A 14,534-nucleotide genomic window follows, 5' to 3' on the forward strand; every position below is an offset into this window, starting at 1 on the left:
GTAGCCTGTTAATTTCTGCTCTCTCATGCTAGGCAGACATAACAAAGCCTCTCTGGCCCTGCTTTCCAAGGACACCAAGACTGTCCTAGGCAAAAAGTATAAACCAAAGAGCCGCTAAGGGAGGGGGCAAGCTGAGGGGAAAACGGAAGCTTTAATTGGAGAATTAACCCTGCTATGCAAATGAACCAAACCTATAAAAGGGTGAAGAACTCATGACCTGGGGTCCATCTTGGGGTCCATTTTGAGAATAGCTTCAAGCTCCCCAGGGTGTACCTTTGAAGGCCTTTCAAATAAATACCTCTTTTAATCCTTTACTCCTGTCTTGTCTCCGTTTCTAGGAGGCCTCTCAAGGCATCAGTTTTGGCCGGTTTAGGGGTCCAGAAAGCAGGAACCCCGTCACGGTTGCTTCTTTTATCAATAGCCTGGCATCCTCCCTTCCTGCTTTTAGCAAGCACAGTAAATGTTAAGCAAGCAGTATATATCATTCAACAGGCAGCTCCTAATATATTATCTCTTAACTCCTAGTTCCCTTGTATCAGGGGGACCGGAGCTGCAAGCAGGGTTTCCCAGGCAGGGGGAGCAGGGAGAATTTCACCACCCAGCAGCTCTCTGTGAGTGCTGGATGGACTCTGGGCTGAGCAAGGTGGGAGATGTGGGTGGTGCTCATGTCCCCAGGAACTGCTGAAATGACAACTTGCAGCAGCCATGTGTGTAGGTGTCTGGAACCAGCTCTAATGCTGGCAGCCACATGTGAGCTGGGAAATGAACACCAGCAGGCTGGAAACAAGCCCCAGAAATTGATTAAAACGGGATGGACTTCTCCCAAGCATCTAAAAATCCCTTTTGGTTTTGCTTTAGGAATTCAACACTGAAGTGATTCTCAAGGTTTCTTTTATTGTAGCATTTCTTTTAATGTAGCTTCAGTGAGGTGCTTGCTCAGTACCTTTATTGCAGCCACTGTTGGCTGAGCAGCTGCCCCTGATTTACCTGTGAGGTCCCAATTTCTTCACTGCTTCTCACAGCTCATACAGTAGCTGGAATCCCAGTGGTGCAGTGATGCACTGAAACTTCTGGATTAATGCTAAGTCTGGCCAGATGATTTTTACAAGGTTAACTTCCAGTGAATCTGTACCAAAAAATAGAGGCCCTGAAGCACAAGAAGTTGTGCTGCAGGACCTGGTGGCTTTGGTGGCCTGTATCTGATAAGGTGTTTCCCTGCTGTGCTGTTGGTGCTGGCTGTCAGAGCGGTAGCGATGTGCAGATCCAAAGAGCTAGAGTTAAACCCCACTGAGCCATTTTGGAGCAGGTGGGCGGGACTGAGGCAAAGCTGCTCAGGGATCAAGGTAGGAACTGAAGCCTTCACAGGGAAAGGTGTCTGATCAATCACAGTCCTCTGCTTTTCCTTTGACAGCAGCTGTCCTTGGTCATTCCTGCAGGGAGTAAAAATTCCCTTGAGGATTTGCTACTGGGAGCATCGAGATCCATTTCCTGAGAGGAGTCCTTGAAACAGAACTGTGAGAAATGAGGATGCTGCAGCTGGACCGATGGGAATGGCGAGCCCATGGAGAGTGAATGTTGTCTGGTGAGTCTCCTGATGTCCCTGATCTGATGCTGTGTTATCACCAAGTGACCTCATTGTGATTTAAATTGTCTCAATGTGCTGAAAGTGCACATTGAAGTACAAAATGCCTGTGAGAAGCTTCATGTTCCCAAAGGAATGCTTTAGGGATGTGCAGCTTCTGAACTACACAAATAATTCAGATTCCCACAGAAACCTGCTGGGCCGTGGTTCTGGGCCAGGAGTGTCAAGAAAGTAGCATCTTCAGTGCCACCTCAATAGTTATTTTCCTTGGAGCTCTCAGAATCAGGATGAAATGGTGTTCATGCCCCACAGGCAAAGCACGGAGCAGGATCAGTGCTGTAACTGTGTCTTTTCCTGCTCTCTGCACTCTCTCAAGGATGTCCTGGAGTGCTCTGGCTCATGGCAATTTATTCTTTGTGTAACAGCTTCCTGTGCCTGCCTGTTCAGCTGGGACAGTCCCTGGGCATCCCATGGAATCCCTGAGACTGGAGAAGCCCTATGAGACCATCAGATCCAACTGCTGCCCCAGCACTGCCAGGGCCACCCCCGACTCACATCCCCAAGTGCAACATCAGGAACCACCCACTAAGTGACACTAAATGGGGTGAGGGCTGCAGGTACTGACAGTCTCATTGCTCACAGGAAGTGGGGCTGGGGGTTCCCAGAAGGCCTCCAACACCCCTTCCTTTTTCCGTGGCCTTCCCAGGCATAATGGCTGCTCTGAAGAGCACAATGTGCAGGGGGAGCAGCCCAAAGCCAGGCTTGCAACCATTTCCATGTGGTTCAGGGGACCTGTGCCCAAAGCACATTGAACTCCCAAGCACTCGGCACCTTTTTCTGTGCGTTTTTATGCACTTTGAAACAGATTTCAGGATCTATCAGTGAATTGTCCCAGCCAGAGACCTTTTTGCTGACCCAAAAGTAGCTTTTAAACCCCAGACCCACAGGCCTTGCAATATTTTCCAGTAGCAGTGAAAGACACAATGGAAGATCCTGTTCAGTGATACAGCTGCCCACGAGTGCCAGATCAGCTGGGACAGCCCTTGCTGTCGTGTGTTTTCCTCTCTCAGAGGAGGGAAAACCACTTGGCTTTCCCATGTGGGATTGACTAAGGCTGCGAAGTGCAATCCAGAGCATCTCCAGACTGCTGGTGCTTGGGGCTGTGGTGTTTGGTGCTCAGACAACATTCCAGCCTGTCTGCTCCAGAGTTGGATGTGCATTTCCACAGTTGCTCTGGCTGGGTATCCACCCACTCAGTGCTTCTCTTGATGAAACCCCAGGACCAACAAGTCCCTAAAGCTCAGAGAGGAGAAGAGATGAGTTCAAGGGGAGAATATTTCCATAAAACACACAAAAGGGATATCGGAGCTTTTTCTCAGAGCAGAATTTCAGTTATGTTCAGAAGTACCGACTCAAGGAAGGTCTATAAAGTAAAATCTGCATGGAATGATACAGGTGCATATCCACAAGGCAGGAAATATTAATTACTGGGGGGTTAATGAACGGCATGAACTCTCCTGGCTCTGCTCAGTTTGGGTTTCCCTCAGGCTGAGGCAGCCAAACTGATTCCCATGGGTGTCACCACAGCCACAGAATTCCACCAGCAATGGTCAGAGATCATCCAGATCACCACTGGCTGCAAAGAGCTGGATAAACTGCTTGAAGGTCAGCATTATTATTTCTCTTTCCTGCTTAACCTCAATTATTGGGGTGGGGTTTTCCCATGAACATGATCCTTCCACAGAACCATGTCAGACAAGTCCTGGTTGGATGAAAGACCTCTAGGACTGCTCTTGAACAACTGCTTTTATTTTAAAAGCTGCAGAAATAGTTTTTAACCCTTTTAGTCATGATGCAAGACCAAGAGCTGTCCATTTTTGGATGTTCCTGGTTTATTTAAGTCCCTGATGTATTTAGGGAAAACAAAACCAGGTATCACCATCTCCCCATTGCTCTGGTAATCCAAAAATGAAAACAAGTAATTTCAGCTCTTCAGTGTCTTCAAAAACATACCTGAACTTCTTATCCACAGCATGAACAACCCTCAGGATGACAACCACTTTTCCCAGTCAGTTTTGAAACTTTCAGCCAAATAAAGTGTTCAACTATAAATCTAGTATTTCATATGTGGTGTATATATATATATATCTCTATATCGATGTAGATATCTGTATCTTTAGCATGTGACCTTTTAATTTCTATTGTTTGTCATTATTGTTATTTTCCCTTCAGGAGAAATAGAAATGGGGTCCATAACAGAGTTATTCAGAGAATTCCATACTGGGAAGACTCAGCTGTGTCACAGCCTGGCAGTCACCTGTCAAGTGGGCGGTTCACTTCATTACAATCCAATATTCAGACACCACAGCCTAGGGATATTTGCTATTTTGGGCACTTTCCTTGACTTTCGAGGTGTTTACTCTCTAGAGGTTGCTATTCCATAAAATATTAGAGGCTTGGACTTAATTTGATCATTTTATTATTATTATATTTATTATCATTGATAAACTTCTCAGCTCAAAGTTGAGCACCTGTCCTCTTGTGTGGAATCATGGAATCCTGGGATAGTTGGGGTAAGAAGGGACCATCCAGTTCCATGGGCAGGGACACCTTCCACTAGACCTGGTTGTTCCAAGCCCCATCCAACCTGGCCTTGAGCACTGCTGGGCAGCCACAGCTTCTCTGGGCAACCTGTGCCGGGACCTCACCACCCTCACAGGGAAGAATTTCTTCCCAATACCCCATCTATCTCTACCCTCTGTCAGTGGGAAGCCATTCCTCCTTGTCCTGGCACTCTGGTGTGACAGGTAATACAACAAAGGTGTCAAGAGATGGGGACCAGGAATCCTTCCTCTCACTTTTCTGCACTAAATGGGACTTTAATCACAATAACTTGGGATATTATTTTTTCTATGACCTTGGTAAGGGTATGTGGCAATATCTGCTGTATTTATGGATACTTTATTCCCTGGTCATTCCTTTCCTTCTCCTTTAGCTCCCCATGGACTGTGGGGGTGGCAAGGCAAAAGCCACATCCATGGACTTGGAGGGGACCTTCCATCCAGAGAAGCTCCTGGCTGTGGCTGAAAGGTGTGTGAGTAGAAGACAGGAATATATTGACTCACTACTGAGTTGGAAGACGTTTTCTGCACTTCCTGGAGGTTGATTTGGCAGGTGTTCCCTTTGGAAACCACTCTTGTTGCTCTTCTTCTCCCATCTCTGCTGCTCTGTCCCCATAGCTCTCATGTCATTGTCCCTCAGCACGAGCTGATTTCCCTCTTTTTTGCTACTGGAAGGGAATGGGAGCTTCCTAAGCAGCTGGGGGCAGTACTGGCTGGATCCTGTTAGCTCTTTCTGAAGGGAATTTGATCTAATCCTGCTGGCTTCTCCTGCAGCAAGGAGTGCTCCCATGTTTCCTGTCACCAGGGAATATTTGGCAAGCAAGCAAAGGAGAGGAAGTGAAATGACATTTGCAGCAGGCACAGGTCTGTCTGTGCTGCCCACAGACAGAGTGTCCTTGGAATCATGGAATTGTTCAGGTTGGAGAAGCCTTCTGAGATCACGGCACCCAACCGTTCCCCCAGTGCTGCCAAGGCCACCACTGTCCCATGTCTTCAAGTGCCACATCCACACAGCTTTAAATCCCTCCAGGGATGGGACCTTCACCACTGCCCTGGGCAGCTGTGCCAGGGATGGACAGCCTTTCCACTAAGAGACTTCCCAATATCAAATCTAAACCTCCCCGTCTCCTCTTACCCATTTAAAATTATTCCAATTATTCCATTCTCTTTTCATCACCACATGTTGCATTTTTTCCATCTGTTTTTATCTCTCTCAGGGATGTGAGTTTTTATTGCCTTGCTCCGCTGCCCCCCTCCACAGCCCTGCTCCGTGCAGGCAGTGCAGCCCGGCTCCTCCACCCCCCTCCCCCCCTCCCACCCAGTTCGGCCGAAGATTCATCTGAGGCTGCCCTGCCTGGCAAAGATCATGTGACCAACAGCAATAAGCGAACTCCAGCTGCGGGGCCGGGTGAGATTAACCCTTTTTTAGTGCTGTAAGTTTCCTCCAGAACAGATGAAGCCTGCAGACATCAATCCTCTCCCGAGTCAGAGGAAAGGGAAAGGTGACAGCAAGTGAAGAGAACACCAGAGAGACACACCAAAGTCAGTAAAGAAGGAAGAGCTGAAACCCTGAGGGAGGAGAAAGAGGAGGTGCTTCAAGCTCAGAAGCTGATATTCTGTTGTAAAGCTGTGGTGATGGACTATGATACATCAGAATACCCACTGTTATTTCATGAAAGCATGGGGGGGTTGGAGCGTTCAAACTGTAATTGTGAGCAAAAGTACTTGTGCTGAAATAAGCAAATGACAGTAGCTGTAATTTGATGAGGACCCTTGCTCCCAGGGAAGGAGAAAACCTCTGTTCCTAGAGATGAAAATCATGAGGACCCTTACTGCCACGGGAGGAGGAGGGCCTCTATTCCTAGAGATGAAGATGCTCCCAGAGATAGGTGAAGAGAACCTTTGCTTCTGAACAGCTCATCCTTAAAATGGTACCCCATTAGCTCAAGATTGGACCCTCGAAAGCAGTTGTGGGGAAAGTAAGTCAGGGGAAGGGACTTTCACGTGCAAGCAGAGAACCAACCCGGGCGCCTGTCTTGCTGTGACATTGAAGCCATGAGAGAACTGTTTCTTGTGGAGATGTCTGCATAGCATGAGCAAGAGAGACTCCTCTCCGTAAGTGAGCTGAAAAAGAGATTATTATAGAGGTGGTAAACCGACTGGAAATCTCAAGGGTTGTCTTTTTACATTGTCAGTGGGAGAAGGGAGAAAGGTGGGGGGAGGAGAAGTGTTCTGAAGGTGTGGTATGATTTTTTTTTTTTTTCCCCTTCTTTTAGGTCTGTTAATAAACTTTTTTATATTCTTTTAAGTTTTGTGCCTGCTTTGCTTTCTCCTAATTCTTATCTCACAGAAGCAAAATAAGTAAGTAATGGATATTTTGAACCAAACCACTACAGGGGTTCAAAAGACTCTTTTATATTCTGCAATATTTATCTCTAACTTGATTTAAAAGAATAATGTGGTATCACTGTGATTTTAGTGGGTACATTTTAATTGGTTACTTCAAGCAAATTGTATCCCTTGATTTGAGCTGGCAGCTTTTCTTTATTGTCTCTTCATTCTTTTAATTCCCTTTAATTATTTCTTAAGCAATTACTGTAATTAAGATATACAATAAGGAGAACAGCATTGCTGCCCTGCTGGATTGGAAAATTCAAGTCCAGTTCCTTGAAGAGATTGAGACAGGGGAAGGGGAGCTGGGCCTCAGGCTGGGTTTTGGCAGTGGGAATTCAGTGAGGAGGCAAGAGGGGAGATTTCCCAAAAGTGTTTAAATCCAGTTCTGCTGGGTGTGGGTGCCCCCACCCCAAAAAATGATCCTGGTTAAAGGGGACTTGAGGAAGCAGTGGGATGTGCTGGGGGGCCTGTGCTGGATCCCCCAAACCCTGTTCAGGGATGCTGGGCAGTGTCAGTTTCACAGGGACATTATGGAGGGGCTGTGCTGGGACCCCTCAAATTCCAGCCAGGAATGCTGCGTGCTGCCAGACCTTTGGGATGCCTGAGAGAGGCTCCACTGCCTGATCCGGGTAGTTTTCCCATTATTTTCTGATGTGCTCAGCCCCTGGAAGCACTTTATAACCCCACAAGATGGAAATCCCCTGGGAGCAGTTGGAATCAGAGCTGATCACATAAAAACACATCCAGGAGAGGAAATTAGACATGTGTTCCTACACAGATTCATTTTTCCCAATGTGTTTTTAATTTAAAGCAGAACCCTTCTCCTCTCCCCACACAACCCAAGCCCCCTACCCCTTCTTCCTCCCCCATCCCTACCCTGCTACCCAACCCAAACCCCCTCTATTCCCCCTCTACCCCTCCTGTCCACCCTCCCTCTACCCTCACCTGGCCTTTCCCTTCCCCTATGGATCCTGACTCCCCTCCCTGTTCTGGCAGAACAAGTCAGTGAGAATCCAAGAATGGTTGCCACTGAAGCAAAAGCTGGTTTTCAGCAGAAAATGCTGTTTCTAGAGTTAAGATGAAGATGTGAACATTTTATTATATTGAATTACTTTTACAGACTGAATTTTACCTTTACCTGCCTAAAAAAAATGTATTTTTCTATTTTACAGAGAATAAATTGAGATCTGCAGTACTCACAGTCACCCAGAACTGAGACTGAATGGAATTTAATCCTGGATTCCTAATGAACAACTATAAAGCATTTTGACAGTTAATGAGATAATCTGTAAATGAATAACCACACAAATAAATTTTAATTAAAAGTGAGATTGTGTCTATGAGATTTAAAAAGTTACCAACATTATTTCTGTAGAACTGAAACAACTATTTGTTATTCTTAGGTATTAGTGCTATATTTTAATGAGATATGGTATGAGCTTTTTGCATGTTGCAGGTTTACAAATTTTGGGCTTAAATTCCTTGTTACTTTTGCTTGTTTCATTGAGCAATGCAGCTACTCCTTAGAACATTAGTACCTTATAGACATGAGATATCATAATAAATAAGACAAATATAAAGACCTGTGAGGGATTACTGACAAAAGATAATTCATGTGACTTTATATTAATCCAGAGAAGCAGTAAAAGAGACTGAGCTTGTATGATAAAGAGCATTATAACAATTTATAAATTGTTGTAATTAAGACACGACTTAGTATTTGAGAACTCTTGTGGTATATAAATGTATAACCCTCTAATATCTTTTTAATTAAAACTGCAAAAATTTCTGCTGAGATTCTAAATGTTAAAAAAAGAGCAGCAGCCCTACTGCAGCAATACACTTTTTAGAATATGATCTGTAGTTCATGAGACAGAGCTGAAGACATCTGCATAACACCATGCACATGTCAGCATGTCCCGTGCCTGTGTGAGGAGAAGCAATGTTCCTGTCTCTCACCAGGCTCAGCAGAACACTTACCTGGCTGTTACGTTCCTGATGGGAGCAGGGTTTCCTTTCATTTCTAAATTTCTCAAAATAAATTTTATTTTTTTAAATTGCATTTCAGCCAATTCTAACTGTGTGTGACTACATAAAAGATCACAGAAATGCAAAAGCATTGTGCTTATTCTTTCCGTGTGCCAGGAAACAGTGTCTGGGCTGTTTGTGGCCTTCTTGTCCCTGCCCTGCAATATCTGAATTGAGTGCCAGGCTTCAAATGGCATTGCTAAACTGGGGAGCTCTGCTTGGTAAATGGTCAGTAGGATGACAGGAGAATCCCTTCTGGTTTGAGGTGGGGAGTGAAATAGAATTGGTACCAAGGAAGCTGCCTCCTGAGAAACATGGATTCGATAATTTCATTAGTATTGAGCAAAGATTTAATGGCATAATTGAAAGAAAGACTAATTTTAATACTTTTATGTATCTCAGGGTAACATTTTTATATGAAGTAGGTCTGGAAAAATTAAGTATTTTTCATGCAAAAGCTGACAAGGATTATATTGATATTCTGTAGACCTGCTGTGCCACATAAGTTATCACTTCACTGTGCACATACTACTAATTCACTTGACAGCATATGTTTTATGGAGGTCTTATAACTGTGACTTTTAATCTTTCTCATGTATGGCATTGTGAAAAAACAATGATGAAGTCTATATTTGTATCAAAATTAAGAAACCACAGAGTGTGGAAAGTCAGATCAGTTTTCCCTAGATATATTTTGCATAACTGCTGTATGTGTTACAGTGCACAGCTCATCACCAGAGCTGCTTACTTACCTGCTGTAGCCGTATTTGTATCAGGCTATAACCGCACTTTCCTTGAGTTACTCAGGAGATTATAGTGCTCTTGCAAAAAAAATGAAGTAAAATCTTTTATAGCATCAACAATATTTTTTCCCGTTACTTTCATAGTTCCAATGCTTACATTTCATTCTGATAACTTACAAGATCTTTATCTTGGTTTAGCTATAAGAAAGAAAATCAGGTAAGCGCAAAAATGTGTGACAAGTGGCCATAAATGCAAATGTACTGACCTCCTTAAAAAATGAAAGATGTGCCTAAAAGCTTCCTTGAAGCAGTGCTCCTGAATCTTCACATCAGCAAAGTGTTTGTAACTCTAGGCCCTTCTGTGGTAACCTTCAATTGGCAGGCTTCATTTGGGAAACCCTACAAAGGTGTAAGAAGTAAGCAAGGAAGTCTGTGTTTATATGGGGAGATAAAGCCTTCTCTGTTGCCAGTGTATATACACTATACTTAACAGTGTATCTGTGATAGAACCCCGACCCCCAGAGCAATCCCTTCCTGTTCAAGTTCTGAAGAATAAGAAAATTGGAAGTTGTGTGAGAATTGTTTTCTGAGAAAAATATCCATCACTTGGCTGCTGGTAAGATCTGACACCTAAAAAGGCAGCTGAGCAGTGATGGGTATGGGATTCAAGGTTACCAGAGCGCAGGTCTTTCTCAGGCTTCAGAGAAAAGCCAAAAAATGAAGGGCAACCAAGCCATTCTTGTCTGATATTAGTGGACTCCTGTGGCAGAGAACTTCCAAAAATCTGAGAAACAGTAATTTATTAAGATGTGCTGCAGCTCAGTGTTGAATAATTGTACAGAATTACAGGGACCTAACACAGATTTCAGGTGGGAATGGTGGATCCAACTTGATTTTCTTTTCACCTTCACTGGTGAAAAAGGGTAGTGATACCAAAAATTGTCTCTCCCACCAAGGAGGTAAGTACTCTTTTCCTGTACTTTTATCCAGAATATTTCCCTAGACTGTACACGTGCAGAGCCTCTTAAGGAGGTACTGGTTATACAAATTGTGCCTACGCCCATCTGCATTTTAATATTTTAATATACAGGTTATGTATTTATCTCCTGCTAATAAACATATATGGCTGGAGTTCCAGAGTTGCACTGGTCTTCTGAATAGTATTTCACAGGGACACAGTTTTGTTGTGGTCTTTGCTGAGATTCATTTATGTTAATGGTAGTACATGCCAGACATGTAGATTTATTTGGTGCAAACCAGTTCTTCTGCACTGTCTCCTCCTAAAGTGCTGATTGTGATTCAGGATGACAGCCTTCCCTCACAGGTCCTTCCCCACAGACCTGGATCTTCCAGAAGCCAGTTGATGTATGGTGTGCACATTAATCCTAGCACCACCCACAGCCCTGCTCTCCCTGTAAGATACTTGGGAAAAGGGAAGTGGAGTACACAGAGGTCAGGAAACAAATACTAGACAGTGCAAGCCCTGAAAAAGAAGAATAGAAAGCCACTCTAGAGAGACTGATGAGGATCTCCCAGCCCATAATGTGATTAAGCAGACTGAATAATCCAAATGGTCTTTTCCAACCTAAGTGATTCTATGCTATGGTTTCTATCTCTCTGGTTTTGCCCTTTTAGCAGCTGACTAAAGGCACTGAAAGGCAAACTGAGGGTGAGAGCTTTAGAATCTTAATACTGCATTCCTAGGATTTCCTTTTGATTTGTGAGCTTGAGAAATGCAACGCTATTACTGTCTCTGTCCGGCTCTGTGGGCTTACACGCGTGCACGCACAAACACATGGATAGCTTCAGTAATACTGTTGGCAGCAAAGAGGCAGGAAGGTTCTTTGCGTGGGTTCCCATCAGAGCATTTACATCTTCCACACCGTGGAAGGGTCCAGAGGCAAAGACGAGAACAACCGCGAACCCAGGGTTTTATCTGGGGGCAGGGAAAAGGCGGGACTAGGGAGCAGGGACCAATGGGGAAGCTCTGGATAGAGGCTAACAGCCGACCGGAGAAGCCAAACTGGGATAGATTACTGTAACAGAACAATGCATCCTGGGAGAAGCCTTTCTGGTCACCTTAACCTAAGAGGTTCTTGTGGTACTAGGGACTTGTCTTACTGAGCGCTTTCTGTCCCTTATAATGTAAGTTCACTGGCCACCACACAACGCGGTAGTGGGTTGACACTGACCAGATGCCCAGCACCCACCAAAGCCTGTCTCTCACTCCCCTCTGCAACTGGACAGTGGAGAGAAAGTCTAATGAAGGGTTCATGGGTTGAGGTACAGACTGTGAGAAATCACTCAACTACCATTATGGACAAAACAGGCTCTAATTAGAGATACAAATTGAATTTATTACTAACAAAACCAGAGCAGGATAATGAGAAGTAAAATAAACCTGTAAAAACACCTTCCCCCCACCCCGCTTTCCCAGCTCTACCTCCTACCCCAGCAACGCAGGGAGACAGGGAATGGGGGTTATGGTCAGTTCATCATCCATGGTTTCTTCTGCTGCTCATGGAGAGGAGTCATTCCTTTGCTGCACTGTGTGGTCCCTCCCACGGGAGACAGTTCTTCGTGAACTTCTCCAACTTAAGTCCATCTCACAAGCAACAGTTCTCTGCAACTGCTGCAATGTGAGTCCATCCCACAGGCAACAGTCCTCCCCAGACTGCTGCAGCATGGGTCGCTCTTCCACAGGGTGCAGTCCTTCAAGGACAGGCTGCTCCAGTGTGGGCCCCTCTCCCCATGGGCTTCCCATGCAGTCACAGCCTCGTCTCAGGCATCCCCCTGCTCTGGCGTGGGGCTCTTCCACAGCCTGTGGGTGGATTACTGCATCTTCACGTACGTTCATGGGCTGCAGGGGCACAGCTGCTTCACCATGGTCTTCTCCACAGGCTGCAGAGGAATCTCAGTTCCAGCTCCTGAAACACCTCCTGCCTCTTCTTCACTGCCCCTCGATGTCTGAAAAGCTGTTCTTCTCACATATTCTCACCCCGCTTTTCTCTGGCCATGATTACAGTTGTGCAACAACTTTTTTTTCTTTATTCATAAATCTGCTATCACAGAAGCATTACCACCATTTCTAATTGGCCTAGCCTTGGCCAGCATTATGTCCATCTTTGGTGCCACCAGGGATTGGCTTTACCAGACATGGAGGAAGCTTCTAGCAGCTTCTCACAGAAGCCACCCCTGTAGCCCCCCCTGCTACCAAAAACCAAGCCATGCAAAACCAGTACAGCTGGTTTCAGCCTCTGCCTCCCAAACCTTGTGAGTTTTACCTGCTACACCTGAGAGATCAGTGCATGACTGTGTTTGCCCTCAACTGGTATTCAGTGTTTGACTCATCTATGTAGGGTAGAAACAGTTTTCTGTCTTGTCTATCTAATATGCAAATAAGTGCATACAGGCCTATGTGCTTCCTGTGGAAGCAAGTCCAAGGAGAAGGTGGGATTTGTGTAAGAAAATACAGGACTGTAGGAGCTTGGGTGGGTTGGACGGTCGGGACGGACGGAGACGAGAGATCGCTGAAGTCAGATCTTGGAACATGCGGTTTATTGCAAAGGGCGTGGGTACAGGGGCACTGCTTAGAGCTGCCAGACTCAGCTCGGAGCTGGCCCAAGAGAGCAAGAGAGTAAGCGGGTAAGTAAAGAGAGAGAGAGAGCGAGAGGAATGAGAGTGAAGAAGAAGTGAGAGAGAGTGTAGTAAGAGTGTGAGTAAGAGTAAGAGTGTCTGAAGTCCTGGTTACAATACAATAAATCATCTTCTGTACTGAATATTCTAATTGTCACTAACCAATCTAATACAAGATACAAATCCTATAGCACTTACATACAGCCTATAAGAGTTCTTATATTACCATAGAGTGTTACATCTTAACTTCTAAAAACTACTCTTTGGACCCCTTCTGCTGAGCTAGTAGGGTCTGCTCTGACCCTTGGACCTGCTTACAAGCAGAGGGTATTGTTCAATCAAGAGGGGATTACCTTCAGTCGGCCATACCACTGTTTTCCAGTTGTTCAGTAACTAAGACTTGGTATTTCAAAAGTGGCTTTCATTTCGATGTCACTTATAGTTTTCATATTCCCAAAATCTTTTGTCAGGCAATCATATTTATAAGGCTTTCCTGTTTCATCTTCCCCAACACAGGACACTCCTTTTCTTTCCTTTTCTTTTTTTCCAGAGCACGGTGTTAGTGGAAACAATGATAAGAAAAACAGCTGCCTGGAAGACTCTGCAATAAACTGCCACACAAACCACCTTCTGATATCGAATTGCTGAAGTCCAACTACATTCAAGTTGTAAAGGCTGAGGACTTCAGAAGGAAGATGACTAAGTTATTTTATGGCTCATATTTTTAATGCAGGTAACACATCTGCCTAGCAAAGGCACCATAAGACCAAAAGCACTGGGGACAAACAAGAGTGGAGATACTGTGGCGTTATGTACGAGAACAAGAAATTTCCCTAGCAGAACAGAAAGTGTGTTTCTCAAAATAGTTGGCATTTGTTAACAGGCTAAGACTTGTGTGTTCCATGTGCCTCAATGAGCATATAAAAAATACTGATTCATCTCTGAAAAACTGATGACACTCTTGCTAAAAATAAATGAGTTTAATATACAAAATGTAAGCTCTATCTGTGCTCACAGGATGTTCTGATCCTTTCACTGTTTTTTCTTTAGCAATTGTATCAGTAGCTTATGTAGAAAAATAACATCAAAAATAGCTAACTCACCAAACCACAAATGCTATCTCTTTCTGTCTGGTAGTAAGAGCCCACTCTAGTATTACTAACTTTCAGTCAACTTACTGATTTCCTTCAGTGATTTTCCTTTTTTTTCTGTAAATGCTGTTTCCTTCACCTGCTAGAATCAAAGAAGAGTAGGGAACATCATTATGGCATGTCAGATTATAAAAGCCTCTGAGAAAGCTTGAAAAAAATCTTTTATAAACAATGAAAAGATAGCAACTTCTTCTTACAAAATCTGTCTTCTTCTTAAGCAATTTCAAAAAAATAACAGTTGAAATGTCAAATTTAAAAAAAAATCCTTAAATGCTAGGATTAATGATGTAATTCTTGATGAAAATTTACCAAAACCAGAAGAACATACACAACAGGAATAAACTGTACTGTACATTTACAATACAGAAATTTCAGTGTT

General features: G+C 44.2%; 1 long non-coding RNA gene across 2 annotated transcripts in view; it reads right to left on the reverse strand.

The window, feature by feature from the left end:
- Positions 1 to 13,543: 13,543 nt before the first annotated feature.
- The window catches only part of LOC108447198, a 6,998-nt gene continuing 6,007 nt past the window's right edge, over positions 13,544 to 14,534 (reverse strand). For both annotated transcript variants that reach the window (XR_001862614.1, XR_001862616.1), the window contains one exon: positions 13,544 to 14,237. This is a non-coding gene — a long non-coding RNA (uncharacterized LOC108447198). The remainder of the gene's footprint in view (positions 14,238 to 14,534) is intronic.

The sequence above is a fragment of the Corvus brachyrhynchos genome, unplaced genomic scaffold (assembly GCF_000691975.1).
Source record: "Corvus brachyrhynchos isolate BGI_N302 unplaced genomic scaffold, ASM69197v1 scaffold155, whole genome shotgun sequence".
In the NCBI taxonomy this organism is placed as follows: Eukaryota; Metazoa; Chordata; class Aves; order Passeriformes; family Corvidae; genus Corvus; species Corvus brachyrhynchos.